General features: G+C 42.6%; 1 long non-coding RNA gene across 2 annotated transcripts in view; it reads right to left on the bottom strand.

Annotated features, from left to right (window-relative positions):
* Positions 1-1,038: 1,038 nt before the first annotated feature.
* The window catches only part of LOC120515671, a 45,539-nt gene continuing 26,341 nt past the window's right edge, over positions 1,039-20,236 (bottom strand). Inside the window, exons 3-4 of one of the 2 annotated variants that reach the window (XR_005630683.1) lie at positions 4,824-5,135; positions 1,339-1,353 (exon numbers count right to left, since the gene is read on the bottom strand). This is a non-coding gene — a long non-coding RNA (uncharacterized LOC120515671). Of the gene's footprint in view, positions 1,354-4,823; positions 5,136-20,236 lie in introns of both variants that reach the window. The other variant, XR_005630682.1, reaches the window with a different exon arrangement.

Raw genomic sequence — 20,236 nt, 5'->3', positions numbered from 1 at the left:
TATTGCTCTTGGAATGAAACTGATTCTGAGCCTCGAGGTCCATGCAGGAAAGCCTCTGATGTGTTTGCCGGATGGAAGAAGTTCACACAGACTTTGGCATAGCTGAGTTGAGTCCATACAGATGCTGGAAGCTTTCCTGAGGCGGAGTGTGCTATAAATGTCCTCTGGGGCCTGAAGTTGCACCCTGACAATCCTCTCGACACAACCCGCTGTAGAGCTTTCCGATCAGCAGCTATTCAACTGAGATACCACACACAAATACAATGAGTTAAAACTGAAAATCAGGTCTACATCATAATCAAGTGTACAGAAAGTAAAGGAGTCTGAATACATTTTGAATCCCACTTCATAATAATAAATTCTTATCAAGTTCTGAAACAGTTATGAACAGATCCTCCTAAAAACAATTAGACTGTTTTCCAATTGATGATAATACAGAACACTGCTTTTCCACTGCGTTATAGATAATGAATGAGAATTCTCCAAATTCATCCATCCATTTTCTAACCCGCTGAATCCGAATAGGGTCACGGGGGTCTGCTGGAGCCAATCCCAGCCAACACAGGGCACAAGGCAGGAACCAATCCTGGGCAGGGTGCCAACCCACCGCAGGACACACACAAACACACCCACACACCAAGCACACACTAGGGCCAATTTAGAATCGCCTATCCACCTAACCTGCATGTCTTTGGATTGTGGGAGGAAACCGGAGTGCCCGGAGGAAACCCACGCAGACACGGGGAGAACATGCAAACTCCACGCAGGGAGGACCTGGGAAGCGAACCCGGGTCTCCTAACTGCGAGGCAGCAGCGCTACCACTGCGCCACCGTGCCGCCCATTCTCCAAATTGAGCAGAATAATTCTTTGCACCAAGTAGTGTGGTACAGGATATTAACACCAATGTTTCGTAGCACATGTTTAACCCACCTGGAATGTTTCTTCCTTATTCACACAGGTTGCTGCTGTTGTTATCTGCAGACCTGACCATTGTAATAAAATAAGAGCACAGAGACGGCAGATCAAGGGTTGGGGGCCTTCCTGTATACTGAATGAAGAGTCCAGTCATTCAAAGCAAAGTCAAAGTAAATTGAAATAAACATTTCACTGTTACATAATGGCTTCTTCAACCTTTTATAGAGGGTTTTCAGGAAGTACAATTCATGGGGAGAAAATTAGCTAAACGGAGGTGATGTTGATTGCATTATTGGGAGATGGAACTGAAGTCTTCATGGTGAGACCGAAAGTGAGCTAATTCGGTGGAGATTGAAGAGACGTTTTCTGTAGTGAGTGCCATGGCAGTGGAGATGTGAACGTTGTTTCAGGTAGGAGTTTTTTGATCTTCCGTCTTCCTGTTGATGAGAAGGAAAGAAAGGTATTAGCGCTCTGATTTAACCTGCTATCTTCTGTTCTTTCACGCTCAATCAAGCCCTTTGGCTGTCCCCTATTCGCGCACATGTGACACCATCTTGTTATTTCCCTTCTTCTTCTTCTTCTCTTCTTCATTCATATTAATAGCAGAGAGCTCTGTGCTGATTCGTGAGGGAGATCGCCTAATCCTGACGACATTCCTTACACCGTAACCCTTTACTTCTCTGCTCACGTCAGTTTTGTTCTCATCTAGACTTTGCACCTTACTCTTGCACTTCTTGCCCTATGAAGGGGTCCAGATTAAAGGTTATGTCACCATAACCTAATTCAAAACAATCAGGGTGGTCCTTGAATTCATACAAGGCACAGAAACAGCGCTACATTAGAGGTTACAAAGTCAGTGTCATAAATGGACACTTTGAAACAAGCGTCGCTCTCTGGTTCAATTATTTAGGTGTAAATTGCTTAGCATTCCAAAAACCAAGAGATCCTAATGGAGTGCAAAGTTAGACATTCCGATATGATATGCGAATGAATAAAATCAGCAAGAACACATGACTGTGGGAGCAGTGGGAAGCACGTTTTATCTGTATCATAAGTGGGACCGCTTGCGGATTTCCTTTTCTCATACTTGGATTAACCTGTCTCCCTCGGCATTCATTATGTCTGAGGTTTTTTGTTCTTTTCTTGAAAGTAATGACTTTCTATTATTCCAAGAATTTTCAAATAAGATGAAATAAATTATGCTGTATTTTTAAAAGTCCATCAACAAGGATAACTTTTTTTTTGTATGATAACCAGGCAGCACCATTTAATAAACCTGCATGAATGTGTTACTTTATCATCAAACCTGATGCACTTTGACAAGTGATGTCTGCTTCTTCTAGAATCCCAGCAGGTGCAATCCAAAGATTATGGAAACTGCATTCCTCACTACTAGTAGGCACTGGTATGGTTTAGGACTTATCTCCCATGATGCATCAGCCAAATGCCGCTGCGGACACTTATCCTTGTGTTTGAATCGTTTGAGGAAGACCCTGTAGCTAATTAGAATAGGGTCTACTTGAACCAGGGTATTTAAAAATGAACACTGCCACTGATCCGGAAAAAGCATAAACTATGCCTTAAGCCGAGGTTTGTTTGAAAGAGTTATACAACTTTTTTGTTGTAAGAACTTAAGGAGCAGTGCTAAAAACAAATTCAAACCTTTTCGTATTGTGTTTGTTTCTTCATTAATACTAATCCACTTGTGGCTGTGATTTAGGTGGGTGCTGAATGGTTTGTGCCGTTGCCTCATGGATCCTGCATTTTGGGTTTGTATCTCACACATGTAGGCACAGTCACCCTGTGTCACTCACTGCAGGTTTACCTCCATGTACTCCAGTTTTCCTTTGTGAACCAAAGGATGATTAAGGGATTAGAATTGTTGGTGTTCCAACCTAATAAATACCTAATAAAACACAAAAACTTTGTGGCACAAAAAAACATAAATAGTACTGCTCTCTGCACAGTATAACTGTTTTCTACGAGAAGAGCTCTCTCTGTTTCTTGGGTCCAAGTGACAACTCCTATGAGGGTTACTGGTTGCCCTTCAATGTTGTTGCCACCAGTCCAATCTCTCATGTCTCATTCTATGGAGCTGTAACTGTGTTAATTTCTTCTAAGTCCACTTCCCTCACAGTTGCACTGCTTGTTCAGCCTCACACCTACTCAATGGGAGCAGGAGTAACACCATCTACTCTTAGCTTTCCCAAGTCAGTCCGACAGTCAAAGCCAGGATACCACCCAAAATTTGCTGGCAGTCCCATAGATAGATAGATAGATAGATAGATAGATAGATAGCGTAGTTGGCAGAATTATTTAGTTAGATAGATAGATAGATAGATAGATAGATAGATAGATAGATAGATAGATAGATAGATAGATAGATAGATAGATAGATATGAAAGGCGCTATATGATAGATAGATAGATAGATATTAATCCCAAGGGGAAATTCACATACTCCAGCAGCAGCATACTGATAAAGAACGATATTAAATTAAAGAGTGATAAAAATGCAAGTAAAACAGACAATAACTTTGTATAATGTTAACGTTTACCCCCCCACAGGTGGAATTGAAGAGTCACATAGTGTGAGGGAAGAACGATCGCCTCAGTCTGTCAGTGGAGCAGGACGGTGACAGCAGTCTGTCGCTGAAGCTGCTCCTCTGTCTGGAGATGATCCTGTTCAGTGGATGCAGTGGATTCTCCATGATTGACAGGAGCCTGCTCAGTGCCCATCGCTCTGCCACGGATGTCAAACTGTCCAGCTCCGTGCCTACAATAGAGCCTGCCTTCCTAACAAGTTTGTCCAGGCGTGAGGTGTCCCTCTTGTTTATGCTGCCTCCCCAGCACACCACCGTATAGTAGAGGGCACTCGCCACAACCGTCTAATAGAATCTGCAGTATCTTATTGCAGATGTTGAAGGACGCCAGTCTTCTAAGGAAGTATAGTCAGCTCTGTCCTCTCTTACACAGAGCATCAGTATTGGCAGTCTAGTCCAGTTTATAATTCAGCTGCACTCCCAGGTATTTATAGGTCTACACTCTGCCAAAAGATTTAAGCAGAGTCTTAGAAGTGCTGCTTGATAGATAGATAGATAGATAGATAGATAGATAGATAGATAGATAGATAGATAGATAGATAGATAGATAGATGGATGGCCAGGACACATATCCGGCCAGGATGCCTATAAACTTGAAGGACATGAAGAAAAAGCAGGCACAGGGCATTATTTCCCCCGGATTACTAAATGGCAGCCCCCTGGGTTTCTACATTGCCACGGATTCCCAAAAGGCTCCATAGTAGATGGAGCTTTGTGGCTCAGTCCTGTTGGGTGCCAGGGGGTGCTGCGAGGACTAGTGATCCCTGTTTCATCAGTCTTCCACCTCACCCAAAATTTCTTACGAACCACACTAATGGGCCACTGGATACACTCCCAGATGCAGTATAAAAGAAGACTACTGCTTTTCCTTTAAGAGCCAGAGTTGGGAGAATGGAGGACAAAGCTTGATGGGAAGAGTGCAGGTAGAAATGAGGAGAGAGAGAGAGAGAGAGAGAGAGAGAGATTAAGGAAGGAAGAAGGGTGCTTTATTGTGTTGCATTGGTACTGTGTTGTACTTATGCTGTGGGAAATGATTCTGGGAAGCGTTTCCCATAATTAAAGCCTATGTTTGTGCTGGACTTGTGCGTTGTGTCTGTCTGTGTCAGGTTTGGGGAACTAGAGCACACCCTTAAGGCCACAATAGGTAGATAGATAGATAGATAGATAGATAGATAGATAGATAGATAGATAGATAGATAGATAGATAGATAGATAGATAGATAGATAGAAATATGACCACATCATCATATTGATCATCTATTAGTCTCTCACACATATACACACACTATGTCCGTTTTGGCATACCTGAACATTCCTTTTTTAAACAGTACTTTCAAGTCTTCATCCTAACCCTGAGATCTGCTCATCTATTTCAAGGAGACAGATCTTCTGGCCGGTCTATGCCCTTATGAGGGTACTCTTCATTTGTGCAGAATGGACCATCCATCTTTTTAAAGGTCAGAGAGTAAAATTACAAATCTTCTCTTGAGCTCCTACTTTATGGTGGCCCTGGGTCATGTCACCGGAAGTGACAAACTTCTGAAGATTTCCAACTTCTTTCTGGGATGTTGTAATGTTGTCTAGGACCAGCTGAAGTTTCACGTTTTAAAGGTCTTCCTAGAAGAGCAGAGCAGAAGAATAGTCTAACATGTAGCAGGTTTTGATTAAGTCATTTTATATTTCAACATGTTTATAGGACAAAATCAGACTTTAAGTTGAAACACAGACACAAAGTACCAAAGTGGAGTTTCTTTCACTAAGTGATTGTCTGATCAAGAGCAAAGTCTCTTGTGAGTAGCCAGTGAGCTCCATTTTGGCTTACAGCACCTCATCCTATACTGCAAACAATTGGAACAATTATTTCTAGAGCATGTTTTCATACAAATGGTGTAGCTCAAAGTGCTTTACAAGATGAAGAAAGAAAACTTTACATGAAACAAGAATAAAAATAAAGTAAGGACAGAAAAAAAACTCCAGATGTGCTGGAGGAAAAAATAAAATCTGCAGGGGTTCCAAGGCCATGAGACCACCTGGCCCCCACTGGGCATTCTACTTAACATTAACGATCTCAATCAGTCTTTATGACTTTCAGGCTTCAAATGGAAGAATTTGATGATGATGGTCATGTGGACCTCTGGCCTTCAATCTATAAATGTACGGACAGCACGGTGCCCTGATCAGGTGGTGGTGGCTCAGAACGCCACCACGGAAAACCAGAAAAAGAACAGCAGAGAAAATAGGGGTTAATATGGATTGTGGAGTCATGAAAATAATGATAATTCAATGCATACCATTTAACAGGGACACACTAACATCTAGCTATAAACCATGTTACAATAATGGGTTTTAAGCAGTTTTTTAAAGTGCTCCACTGTATTAGCCGGGTGAATTTCTATTGGTCAGCTATTCCAGATTTGAGGTGCATAACAGCAGAAGGCCACCCACCTCGCCACTTCTTTTAAATTTAGCTCTTGAAATTCAAAGCAGACCCTCATTTGAAGATCTAAGGTTACAATTTGGATTGTAAGGTGACCGGCGTTCCAAAATATATGATGAAGCGAGATTATTTAAGGCTTTATAAACCATCAGCTGGATTTTAAAGTAAATTCTAAATGGCACAGGTAACCAGTGTAGTGACACTACGACTGGTGTGATGTGCTAAGATTTTCTTTTCCTAGTTAAGATTCTGGCAGCTGTATTCTGCACTAATTGTAACTGATTCATGTCTTTTTTTTTGGTGGTCCTGAGAGGATTGCGTTACAGTAATCTAGTCGACTAAAAACAAAAGTGGGATCTAACTTTACAGCATCTTGCAGAGTTATAAGAGGTCTGACTTCTGCTATATTCCTTAAGTGAAGAAATGCTGTCCTGGTAATCTGACTAATATGTGATGTTAAATTTCAGTCAGTCAATAATTACCCCTAAATTCTGCCTTGACTTTTAAGTCTACTGGATCAACTTTATTTCTAATACCCTCATTATATCCATTGTTTATGATAACTAAGGTTTCTGTTTTCTCTTAATTTAGTTTGAGGAAATTACTACTAAGTGGTAGCGCTGCTTCCTCACAGTTAGGAGACCTGGGTTCGCTTCGCGGGTCCTCCCTGCGTGGAGTTTGCATGTTCTCCCCGTGTCTACGTGGGTTTCCTCCCACAGTCCAAAGACATGCAGGTTAGGTGCATTGGTGATCCTAAATTGTCCCTAGTGTGTGCTTGGTGTGTGAGTGTGTGCCCTGCGGTGGGCTGGCGCCCTGCCCGGGGTTTGTTCCTGTCTTGTGCTCTGTGTTGTCTGGGATTGGCTCCAGCAGACCCCGTGACCCTGTGTTAGGATATAGCGGGTTGGACAATGACTGACTGACTGACTTTTAAATGTATGGTGGCACAGTGGGTAGCGCTGCCTTGCAGTTAGGGGACCTGGGTTCGCTTCCCGGGTCCTCCCCTGCGTGGAGTTTGCATGTTCTCCCCGTTTCTGTGTGGGTTTCCTCCCACAGTCCAAAGACATGCAGGCTAGGTGCACTGGCGATCCTAAATTGTCCCTAGTGTGGGTGTGTGTATGTTCCCTGCGGTGGGCTGGTGCCCTGCCTGAGGTTTGTTTCCTGTCTTGCGCCCTGTATTGGCTGGGATTGGCTCCAGCAGACCCCTGTGTTAGGATATAGCAGGTTGGAGAATGAGTGACTGACAAAAACAATTAGAAAAAATTGAAAACATGTTCGCTTTTATATGTTCACTGAAAAAAAAATGAAGTGAGTGTTTCTGGCTCCATTTACAATTGTGACTGAACTGTTAGTTTCAGCAATTGAAGTTGTCATCGGTTTCTTATTCATCATGACATGTCAGGTATCCAGCGTTTTAGAGGTTTGCCTTGGAAAGCATTGGGCTTAACGGCTTGTAATGACAGACTGTCACTTTATATGTCACATTATACAGCCACCAGCAAGCTGATCTATGGTCAGTCTCCGGCCATTCACTTGTGAGGACGCCAAGTCAAATTTCAGCTTCCCTTAGACACTTAGCTATCAGAGACAGTTACTTTCCCAACCAAGAATCCTCAAGTTTAACATTTTACTGAAGCAGCAACAAATATGTTTATTGACCCTGAAAAAGGCGCTATATAGCGCCCGACCCGGCACAGACTACGCAGAGGCACGTGTACAAAAACACACAGGCTTTATTTTTTCTTCAGCTGTGTGACACAGCCCAAACACAGTCCCAAAGCACAAAACAAAGCACAATTCTCCACCTCGCTCCACCACTCCTCCCAGACAAGCTTCGTCTCCTTCCTCCCAACTCTGGCTCGTCGAGTGGTGGTGGCTGGGCCCTTTCATAGCCCACCCGGAAGTGTTCCAGGTGATTAACCACCTGGTCCTAATTGCACTTCCGGGTGGGGCTGCAGGCTCGTCCAGCTGGGCTGTGGGAAGCAGGCAGCTCACCCTAGCGGCCACGCCGGGCCCCAACCAAGCTGTGGAGGACTCCATCTCCCATGGAGCCCTGCAGGTGGATGAGAAAACACCGTCAGCCAGGGAGGCTGCCACCAAGCGTCCCGGGGGAGGTACTGGACTGTCCATGGCGGCTCCCCCAGGACATAAGCAGCAGGGGCATCCCTGCCGGGCATGGGACCCGGCTGTCCTTCACAACCCGAATAATGAATTCTTATTGAGGTGTACAGTATAAAACTTTCCAATGTGTATACAAGATATGGAAAAATGGGGAACCTCTTGTAACAGAGAGCCAAAATTCTTACCGATAATGGAAGTACCGGGGGAAAGAGCTTGCATGGGGCAATACCTCCTCCAGGACAACAGAGGGCAGCCCTCCTGGCTTGCTACAGTGCCACGAGTTTTGAACATGAACCCTGCAGGGTCTTGTGGCCCTCGCCAGGGGGGTACATGAAGAATGGCTGAGCCCTCCTTTGCCGGGATGCCGCCACACTGAGAAGGAGATTGTGGAACACCTGGAGCACTTTATAAAAGAGGCCGCCTCACTTCATTCAGGGAGCCAGAGTCGGGAGGTGTAGGGCAAAGCTTGCCAGGAGGAGTGGAGGTGGAAGGAAAAGAGAGAAAGAGAGACTAAAAAATAAGGGGCTGTGTATTGGTGCTTGTTGGTACTGTGCTGGAGCGGTGTGGAAAAGCGTTTCCCACGCTTAGTAAACGGGTTTCGTATTCAGAACTTGGGCTCTGTGTCTTTGTGTCTGAGGTTTGGGAAGCTGTACGCCTCCTGATGTTCACACCTTAAATATCTCTTTGCACCTCCTGCCCCCGGAATCCTGAAAATCTAAATTTTGGTGAGATCCTGAAAATAACATTATGGTGTGATATATCATTCCAGAATCCCTTGCTGATTTTGGCTGAAAGTATTGTAGCAACTGGCATACAGCTCTACCCAGTTTGAATGTGCAGGTCTAGTAAAGGTGGAGCAGGGTGGGCAGCGCTAGATACTTGTGTGGCAGTAGCCTGTTTGGTAAAGAAGGGAAGTGAGTCAAGCCTGAAGAAGATTTGAGAAAGAGGGCAGAGACTTAGGCACACCTGGGTATAGGTGCCAATCCATTGCAGACACATATTCACCCTCGCATCCAGACCAACACAGACCAGGCCATATTAACCCTTTGAGCTCTGCTCTCCCTAGCATTTGGGCACTCTAACCCTAGCCTCCTCAGCAATTTTAAACGAAAAACAAAAATTTAGATTTAGAAAAGTACAATTTTATCATATGATGGATAAGCCACAATGTTATAAGACAGATTTATACTATTGTACAAGCAGTATCACTTTCAGTCCCACAGTTTTCATCGTTTTCTACTGTCCGTTGTAAGGACTGAATACCAAAACTGCACCTCTGAGTGATGCGCAAGAACATGTCACACGATTTCCACCGTCTTCCTGATCAGTCGCCCCACGTCTCTCCTTTCCCAAAGGGCTCTTGCTTCAAGCATCATGCGCCCAAAATCCCTCATTTGCAGCGCAACCCGCTCTGGGGACTGAAGCAAGTATGGAATGTGGACAAAATCAACATATTAATTAAAGAAAGAAATTAAGGGTCGGTTTACTGTATACTTCACCCTCAGAACGCCCATCATGGCTGCCATGCATTCCTGGCATTCTTTTGATGCGTCCTCTGAGTACATTGTCAGAAATTAATGTGACGCGTGCGCAAGTAGCAGTAGCAGAAAAATTATGGGTGGTGTGTGTGTTGAAGTTTTGGTATGTGACGTCAGCATTGTTGTTTACTATCAGCATGTGACGGCAGGATCAATCTGCGTGCTTCAATGTTTGAGGATTGGCTCAATGCGGTGAAGCAAGTCATCAAATTTAAATACTGACAGGTCAATGTCTTCATCCATTTCTTTAGGCAGCACAAGCATTGCATATTCTCCACCGTAATGACTTTAAAGGTCTCACCTACCGCCTCGACATTCTGTGTCGCTGTTGTGTGGACGAAAACTCAGACCCGACAGCAGGTGCGGTTATAAAGCAGCTTTATTTTTCAGAGTTACGGTGAGAAGCGTTTCAGAAAAGCAGACAATCGAACATACATGACAGCGTCAGGGCTCTTCTGAACCCCGTCTGTTGGGTGGGGTCCAGTTTTATGCCCCTAGAATGCGTGATTTAATATCATTATAAAATGTAACAGTCAACACTTTATTATACACAATCCTTGAGCCCCCTTCAACGCCCCTTATGCAACTTGATTTCTTGGCCCCTTTTGTTATGGCATTCAGATGTAAGCTAAGGGACAACGTGATAAGGCAGACTCATGTGTGGAATGCTCAGACCTTGAGTCCTTTGCACAAACATTTTTCTGTTTGCTAAAACAAAGCATGCTATTACATGGTTTTGTAAAGCTTACTTCTCAGACATGAATTAGTACAAGGGAACGAAGAGAACATTCATCTTCCACAGTTGCCGTCTATTTTGCTTTGTGCCCTCCACCACCATAACCTATCGTCTATAGGGGAGAAGCAAAAGCTTTAGATTCGGTTTTCGATGGAGCTTGATGTTTTAGGGTTCCCTAATACCAACAAACATCGATATCTTGGAGAGAGTTCCTCCAAACATAAGACGAGGAGCCCAGCAAAAACGAGAACTTCCTACTCTTAGTAAGAGACTCATTTTTTCAGGTATGGAAATAGGCAGAACCTTAGCCCTAATTTGATCCCTTTTGATGGAGGTGTCCTTTATTAACAACAACAACATTTATTTATATAGCACATTTTCATAGAAACAGTAGCTCAAAGTGCTTTACATAATAAAGAACAGAAAAATAAAAGACACAATAAGAAAACAAAATAAGTCAACATTAATTAAAATAAAATAAGAGTAAGGTCCAATAGCCAGGGGGGACAGAAAAAACAAAAAAAAACCTCCAAAAAAATAAAATCTGTAAGGATTCCAGACCATGAGACCACCCAGTCCCCACTGGGCATTCTACCTAACATAAATGAAACAGTCCACTTTGGATTTAGAGTTCTCACGGAAGGACTTGATGATGATGATGGTCACGTAGACTTCTGCCTTTTAATCCATCCATCATTGTTGGAGCATCATGAAGCTTTGAGTAGGTGGAGGTGGCGCAGGCCAGAAAAGGAAACAGAAGAGAGAGTTGGGGTCAGTATGGATTTTAGAGCCACCATGAATAGTTATTATGATGAATTGAACATACAGAGTATCAGGATTAAGTTAAATTAAGTTAAATTGAAGTTATGAAAAGGCCATGTTAAAGTAATGTGTTTTCAGCAGTGTTTTAAAGTGCTCTACTGTATTAGCCTGGCAAATTCCTATCTTACAGACAGACCTCAGTATGTGCATCTCGGGAACTGCAGGTCTGACATGGTGGTCAGCTACACAGGAGCACCGCAGGGGACTGTACCTTCTCCGGTCCTGTTCAGCCAACATACATCGGACTTCCAATACAACTCGGAGTCCTGCCACGTGCAAAAGTTCACTGACGACACTGCTATCGTGGGCTGCATCAGGAGTGGGCAGGAGGAGGAGTATAGGAACCTAATCAAGGACTTTGTTAAATGGTGCGACTCAAACCACCTACAACTGAACACCAGCAAAACCAAGGAGCTGGTGGTGGATTTTAGGAGACCCAGGCCCCTCATGGACGACGTGATCATCAGAGGTGACTGTGTGCAGAGGGTTCAGACCTATAAATACCTGGGAGTGTAGCTGGATGATAAATTGGACTAGACTGCCAATACTGATGCTCTGTGCAACAAAGGACAGAGCTGACTATACCTCCTTAGAAGACTGGCGTCCTTCAACATCTGCAATAAGATGCTGCAGATGTTCTATCAGACGGTTGTGGCGAGCGTCCTCTTCTACACGGTGGTGTGCTGGGGAGGCAGCATAAAGAAGAGGGACGCCTCACGCCAGGACAAACTGGTGAGGAAGGCAGGCTCTATTGTAGACATGGAGCTGGACAGTCTGACATCGGTGGCAGAGCGACGGGCGCTGAGCAGGCTCCGGTCAATCATGGAGAATTCACTGCATCCACTGAACAGGATCATCTCCAGACAGAGGAGCAGCTTCAGCGACAGACTGCTGTCACCGTCCTGCTCCACTGACAGACTGAGGAGACCCCACACTATGCGACTCTTCAATTCCACCTGGGGGGGTAAACGTTAACATTATACAAAGTTATTGTCTGTTTTACCTGCATTTTTATCACTCTTTAATTTAATATTGTTTTTTTATCAGTATGCTGCTGCTGGAGTATGTGAATTTCCACTTGGGATTAATAAAGTATAAGGTTTCATTCTTCACCATGACAACGCTCCTTATCACACATCCCTTCTAGTACGTCAATTTCTATCGAATAAAAAGATTACGCTGTGTCCGCATCCACCTTATTCGCAGGATCTGGCACCATGTGACTTCTGGTTGTTCCCTAAATTGAAAATGACCATGAAAGGCAAATGATTGCAATCCATTGAGGATGTCCAGGTAGCCACGACAGCCCAACCAAAGACACTCTCGAAAGAAAACTTCCAGAACTGCTTCGCAAGGTGGCAGGAGCATTGGGATAAGTGCATTCGAAGTAGAGGAGAGTATTTTGAGGGTGACTAGCAATTGTAAAACTTTTACTGCACTAAAGACTTCTTTTTTTTTTAATTCACTGTATTTTTTGATCATACCTCGTAAATAACCTTGAAAGTTGCATTTCATGAAATATTACTATGGCCAGACATGCTCAAGAAAAGAAGGAAGGGATTACAAAGTGTTTTAGGCTTTTTTCTGTTGTTTATTTATTTATTTTTTTTATCCAGGTCATGTCAATTTCCAGTTGTCACTGTGTGTGACTATGGGTGGGCATGTGTTTATGTGTACGTAAGTGTGAGTGGTCTTTGTGATGGGCCAGAGTCCAGTCCAGGCCTATTTTCAGACTTCTTTCCCAATTCCAGTGAGATAGCCCGTGGACCCCACGTCCCTGATCTGGACTGAGAAGTTTCTAGAACTGACCTACTGAACTCAGTCCATTGAGGGCTACAGTATCTTCTGAGACGTCCAATGCACCTGATTTGTATGCCACGCATACATTTTCTAACTGGTTACATTATTTTATCTACCCACCATGCATATTGCAGGATCCACCATTTTGTGAAGTGTTAATGCAGTGTCAGTACCGTGGCTGCAGCTATTTGGCTAAGGAAAAAGAAGATGCATAATGAAGGAACCTGGAAAAGCATGGTTCTGCTGTGGTTACACGTATCTTCTCAGATCTTGATGAGCTCAAGTCCATTAACTGAAGGGTTTATTTAACCCCTCTGAGCTCCAGTGTGTTAAGTAGGTAATAGTCCACAGACAAGTAACTTCGAAAAACACAAAATTTAAACAAAATAAGTGACTCTAATAATCATACAATAATACAATGTGAGTGCCACAGGAGATGGATGGGTGTCGAGGAGGGTGATTGCTTGTCTGGATGGGAGCCCATGGTAAAAGAATCCAGACCAGTATATGGAGAATCAGGAGAAATAATAGCATGTGGGTAATATCTCCCCCGATATACTAGAGGGCAGCATCCCTGGGATTCATTTTTCCTTTGCATACCCACAGGGCATCATGGGAACTGGAGTTCCAGAATGTAGCCCTGTTGGTTTGCATGGGTGCCACCAGGGGCGTACTGCAAGGGGAAATTGTCCATACTTCATGAGACTCCCATCTGACCCAGAGGTGCTTCCAAAGGACCATAACTCACATACAGTAATACTTCCAGGTCAAAGATAAAAGTGGTTGCGTCATCTTGATCAAACAGTCAGAGTTGAGAGGTGGTGGACGAGGCTTCACAGGAGGAGTGGGAAGAAAAGGAATTGTTTAATGGGCTTTTTTCTTTCCTCTCTTTCAGGCCACACCTCTTCGGAGTAGGAGTGAGCGGAAGCACAGTGCACATAGCCCTTCGCAAACACCTGAGTAAGTTCAACTGAAGTAAAGCCAGCAGCTGACCAGGAGAAATAACCGGCAGTGAGAAAACAAAGTCGATCGCTCAGCGGGTGGTGGAAACTTAAAGCCAACGGTCTCTTCAGCTGAACGCGGAAAGCGCCGAATCACCGAAGTTACTACAAAAACGGAGAAGATGATATCAACGCTAAAAGTTCTATCTGCTCTCTGCCTGTTGAGGGCACGTTTATATGTTGTGTGTCCTGCAGCATGTACAACTCAGGTTTTCTGCCCGACAGTGTAGACAGCTTCACCTGCCAAAAGTGTTTAGTTAATTTAGACTTGGTCTGGAAAATACGCAAATTGGAGGACCGCGTTAGGAACCTGATAGCAATTAGGTAAACCGAAAATTGGATCGACTCAGTTTGTTTAGACAATTCGGCTACGTCTGATTCGGTTTCAGTCTCTCCAGGTCTCACTGTAGTCAGTGCATGGATGAAGTCAGCAGCTCCAATTCAGCCACAGAGTGAGTGGGTAACAGTAAGACGGGGTCTAAGAATCCAAAATTTAGTCCCTCGGAACCCAGGTCACTAATTTGGACCCAGAACAGATTCTCAGCACTCTGCAGTGCCTGTGGAAACTGAGAATAAGAAAGTGCTCATAATTGGCGATTCCATAGTATGTAATGTTAGAATTCCAAACTATGTTAAACCAGCAGTTAATGTTAAATGCCTGCAGGGGCCAAGATTTCTGGCATAAGGCGCATTGGACCGGGTCACCGACGATGAAGTATCTACCTTATTGCTGCATGTCGGCACTAATGATATTTATTTACAGCAATCTGAGGTATTAAAGAGGAACTTCATCTCTCTATGCACCAAAGCTAAAAAAAATGTCGAATTTAATTGTATCTGGTCCCTTACCAAGATTATATAGAGGGATGTGATTTATAGCAGATTGCATTCCTTTCACTGCTGGCTAGAAACCTGGTGTGCAAATAAAAGCATAGCATTTGTGAACAATTGGGATGATTTTTGGGAAAGGCCTGGATTTTTCAGAAGAGATGGTCTTCATCCTAACTGGAGGGATCTTATGTATTATCCCAAAATATGGCAGCAAAACTGCCTGGTTGACTGATTAGAGCACCATCCAGGCCGCAGTCATGTGATCTTAAATCACAGGCTGTTGTTTATCCCACCTGTTATTTTCCTGAAGCTGTTACCCATAATCCCTGTTGTGGGGCATCCAGTAAATTTAGTCTTGATACAAACCTTAAATTAATTGATAACCAAAAAGTAAGGTGTATAATTAGACCAAGGGATAAAACCAGACCTCCACCAGGGGCATCTGTAATAGAAATTTAATTCAAATTAAAACAAAAAATATATCAGCAGTTCAGAAAGAACCATGCAGTTTTAAATGCTGTTTATTGAACATTCGCTCTCTTGGCACTAAAGCTGTTTTGGTAAATGATATATATTAAGTACAAAATCTGATCTGTGTCTTCTTACTGAAACCTGGCTTAGTAAATGTGACACTGTTCCCTAGCTGAGGCGTCACCAGATGGATACGTTCCTTCATAAGTCTAGAGATTCTGGTCGAGGAGGAGGCCTTGGAATAATTCATTGTAACAAAATGCAAATCACTCCTAAAAATTTAGGCAACTTTACATCCTTTGAGGCATTCATTTTAAATATTAAAACATATTCCAACACAATTATAGTGCTAGTCTACAGACCACCAGGGCCATATTCATTGTTCATGACTGAATTTAGCAACCTTCTGTCTGATTTGGCTATAAATTATGATCATGTAGTTCTGATGGGGATTTTAATGTACACATTGATGTGGAAACTGACACTTTTAGCAAATGTTTTACTTATTTGTTAAATTCAGTAGGATTTTGTCAGATTGTCAAAGGTCCAACTCATAATCATAACCACACATTAGATTTAATTATAACTTACAAAGTTGAAATTCAAAATTTAAATATTACTCCATTAAATGTAGTTATTTCCGATCACTTCTTAATTAGATTTGATTTAGTTCTGCCCATGCCAGCGCACTCACAGATTAAAACAAAGACAGTGTGACATCTAGATTGTAATTCTGCTTCAAAATTTATAGATACCTTGAGTAAGTCGAGTGTAATTGTGGAAAACCATTTAGATCAGTTAACATCAAATGTAAACGTGGAAAACAATTTAGATCAGCTAACATCACATTATAATGTGACCTTGAAAGATGCTCTGGACACAGTGGCTCCCCTAAAACAAAAGTGATCAAAGCACATAGAAACTCTCCCTGGTTTAATGAAAACACTCGAGCTCTTAAATTAGAGTGTCGAAAACTGGAGCCAGATGGAGAACAACAAAGCTACATGTCTTTCAAATTGCATGGACAGAGAGTGTTAAAAATATAAAAAAGCTCTCTTTAAAGCTCGCTCAGAATACTATTCTACATTAATATATAGCAATAATATAAATCCTAGGGTACTTTTAGAACAGTGGCTAAATTAACAAATGGGAATTCAGATCAACAGTGCAAAATACCAACAGATATTAGCAGTACAGACTTTATGAACTTCTTCAATGAGAAAATTAAAAATATAAGATCCCAGATCTCAGCATCACAGTACAAACCAAATACTAGCTTAGCAGACCCTGCCTCACACTGCATTCAGCACTTTAGTAATTTTAATCCTGTAACTGAGCAGGAAGTCTTAACTTTAATTTCTAAAATGAAGCCCACTACTTGTTCCCTAGATCCAGTGCCAACAAAACTAGTAAAAGTGCAATGGATGTTCTTGCAGCACCTATTCTAAACATTATCAATAGTTCATTATTGCATGGCACAGTGCCTGATGCACTAAAGGGGTCAGTCATTAAACATTTACTTAAAAAGTCAGACCTAGACCCACACATACTAAATAATTATAGGCCTATTTCAAATTTACCTTTCTCTCTAAAATACTAGAAAAAGTAGTCGCCAGTCAGCTTCAGTCACACCTTATGCATTACAATTTATTTGAGAAATTCCAGTCTGGTTTTCGCACTGGTCATAGTACAGAAACGGCACTAACGCGGGTTGTAAATGACATTCTGATGAAGGAAACTCCACTGTAATTATGTTGTTAGACTTAAGTGCAGCATTTGACACCATTGACCATTCTATTTTACTGCACAGGCTAGAAAATGATGTTGGGCTTACAGGCCCCGTGCTCGCTTGGTTTAGTTCTTATTTATCAAATCAATTCCAATATGTATAGAAATGTGCTGACAGGACTTTACTGTTTTCACTTTACATGCTTCCACTAGGATCTTTCATTAGGAAACATAGTTAATTTTCACTCGTATGCAGATGACACCCAGTTATACATTTCTTTTAGATCAAAATGAAGTTCCTCCGATGTTGTCTTTAATTAGTTGTATTAGCAAATTAAAGGAGTGGATGGATGAGAACTACTTGTCTTTAAACACAGATAAAACAGAGATGCTAATTGTTGGAGAGAATGACGCTGATCGCAACAATATTCTGTCATCGTTTAACTCAGTTGGAATCCCAATTAATTTTACTGAATCAGCCCGCAATCTCGTAGTTATCTTTAATTCTAGCATGTCATTTAAAGCGCATATTACAAAGTTGTCCAAATCATGTTTATTCCATCTTAAAAATGTTGGGAAATTAAGGCGCTTTCTAAATAAACAGGATTCTGAGAAATTAGTTCATGCATTTATTTCTAGTAGGATTGACTACTGCAATGCGGTGTTCACTGGCTGTTCAAACTGTTCTTTATATAGCCTCCAGTTAATCCAAAATGCTGCTGCAAGAATTATTACAAGAACAAGAAAATATGAACACATACTGTAACTCCAGTTCTTAAATCTTTACACTAGCTCCCAGTTAATTTTAGGGCAGATTTCAAAATTCTCCTTTTTACATATAAAGCATTAAATGGCCAAGGTTCGGCTTACTTGTCTGAACTTATCATGACTTACAAACCAGAGCGCACATTAAGGTCTCAAGATGCCGGTCTGCTTAGGATTCCAAGGATTAATAAAATAACAGTGGGAGGTCGAGCTTTTAGTTACAGGGCCCTCTAAACTGTGGACTGGTCAGCCTGCTACTATAAGAGATGCCCCTTCGGTCTCAGCTTTCAAATCCCGGCTGAAGACTCTCGACTTCAGTTTAGTACACCCTGACTAGAGCTGCTGATTAACTGTACAGACTGCATCTCTGTTGTTAGTCAGTAGCACTAAAACATTAGTAACATGATTGTTATAATTAGATACTAACCCTCACCTATTCTCTTTCTCTTCTTGGTACTCAAATGTGGCACTTGGTGCCATGGCCTACCTGCCACGTTGTTTTGCCAGCCTAAGGTAAAGTCATCCCTGATGGAGGATCGCAGGAATCGTGGGGTAGACGGGTCTTTTCATTGGATCAGCTGTGGAATGGCCAAATGGGGGAGGCAGCTTGATGGCCGAGGTCTCCAGGACTCTGAACAAATCCAAATCATATTATATGATATCATCTACTTTAAATTTTGCTCTGTACATTTACAATTTTTATTTTTATACTTTATTGAGGATTTGTTCTGTTCTGTGTATTGTATTGTATTGACCCCCCTTCTTTTTGACACCCACTACACGCCCAACCTACCTGGTAAGGGGTCTCTCTTTGAACTGCCTTTCCCGAGGTTTCTTCCATTCTTATCCCTAGAAGGGTTTTTTTGGGAGTTTTTCCTTGTCTTCTTATAGAGTCAAGGCTGGGGGGCTGTCAAGAGGCAGGGCCTGTTAAAGCCCATTGCGACACTTCTTGTGTGATTTTGGGCTATACAGAAATAAATTGTATTGAAATATATAGTATTTATACTTTGGTTGTCTTAATCTGTGGATAAAGATAATGTCTATTAATAAAAATGGACTATATTTGAACCAGACATGTTCTTGCTCCTACTCTGTTCAATGCTTGCATAGACTGGGTGTGGGACAAGGTCATGAGGTGCAGTGGCTGTGGGGTATCTGTTGGTGAACAAACATTCATGGATGTTGACTTTACTGACGATGCTGTGATCTTCACAGACTCAATGGAGGCTGTGAGACTGAGTGAGGAGTCTGAGTGTCTGGGCTTGCAAGTGTCCTGATAAAAACCAAGATCAAGGCCTCTAATGAGCTCTTGGGCACAGACATCAGCAGTGTGTCTGCCTGTAGAGAGAGTGTCGACCACATTGAGAGGTTTACTACATTGGAAGTGGCATTCATGTCTCTGGTGACTCTTTCTGTGAAGGTAGAAGACAGATTGGGAGAGCATGGGGGGATCTTGAGGTCACTGGAAAGGGGTGTATGGCGTTCCCGATATCTCTGCAAAAGAGTGAAGGTCCAAGTCTTTAGAGTCCTGGGGCTTCCTGTTTTGCTACATGGTTGACCTGAAATGAAGACTGGACTCCTTCAGTACTGTGTCTCTTCGGAGAATTCTTGGGTCCCGCTGGTTTGTGTTGCTCATGGAGTCCTGAATGAGGCACATGATAGCAGCATTGTGAGACAGAGTCAGTTACGACATTACGGCCATGTGGCGCAATTCCCTGAGGGTGATCCATCTCACAGGATCTTCATTGTTGAGAACCTGAGTGGCTGGATCAAGCCAAGGGGATGATAGATGCAGATAGATGGTTATTTTCAGAATGTGGGACTGGACCTCATGTCTGCCTGGGGGTTTGCCAACTGGGATCCCGAGCTGTTTCATTGTGTGGCGAGTGTGGCAATGCACTGTACCAGTTCAGGCTTCCTAACCTGACCTGTTATTTTAACCTGTGACTGTTTTAGATGTGATTGTGTCTCTAGTTTGGGGCTCAATGGTGTCCCCTAATAGTTACAAGAAGTTATGAAGTAAGCTGATCTTGGTATCCCTGGAGAAAGCACAACTTATCTGTGAGTCATCTCTCTTTTAGAGCTACAAACATAAAGTGAATAAATGCAGCACTCGTCATAGCTGGTCAAGAGCTACTAACACATGTCCAATTAATCACGCTGGGTTTATTTCATTAGAAACCAGCATGGCAGGGCTTGGACTGCTGCCTGATGCATGCCTTTCCTGTCAGATAAAAGTCATGTCATTGATTTATCACAGCAAAAAAAAATTGAATAATGAATTTATGGATTTCTTCTGAGTGCTGCAGGTTAAACGAGAGATGACCCCAAATGCTGGAAAAATGCCTCAGCTGTATAAAAAGATGAGCAGACCTCTTTTGTTTAACACAGTCATCTGCAATTAGATGGTGAGGGGGCTTGCAGAAAGACAATGGGACAGCACTGGGGTCGAAGGGACCAGAATATGGGAA

The sequence above is a fragment of the Polypterus senegalus genome, chromosome 15 (genome assembly GCF_016835505.1).
Source record: "Polypterus senegalus isolate Bchr_013 chromosome 15, ASM1683550v1, whole genome shotgun sequence".
Lineage (NCBI taxonomy): Eukaryota > Metazoa > Chordata > Cladistia > Polypteriformes > Polypteridae > Polypterus > Polypterus senegalus.
This window is presented reverse-complemented; position numbering and strand designations above follow the sequence as displayed.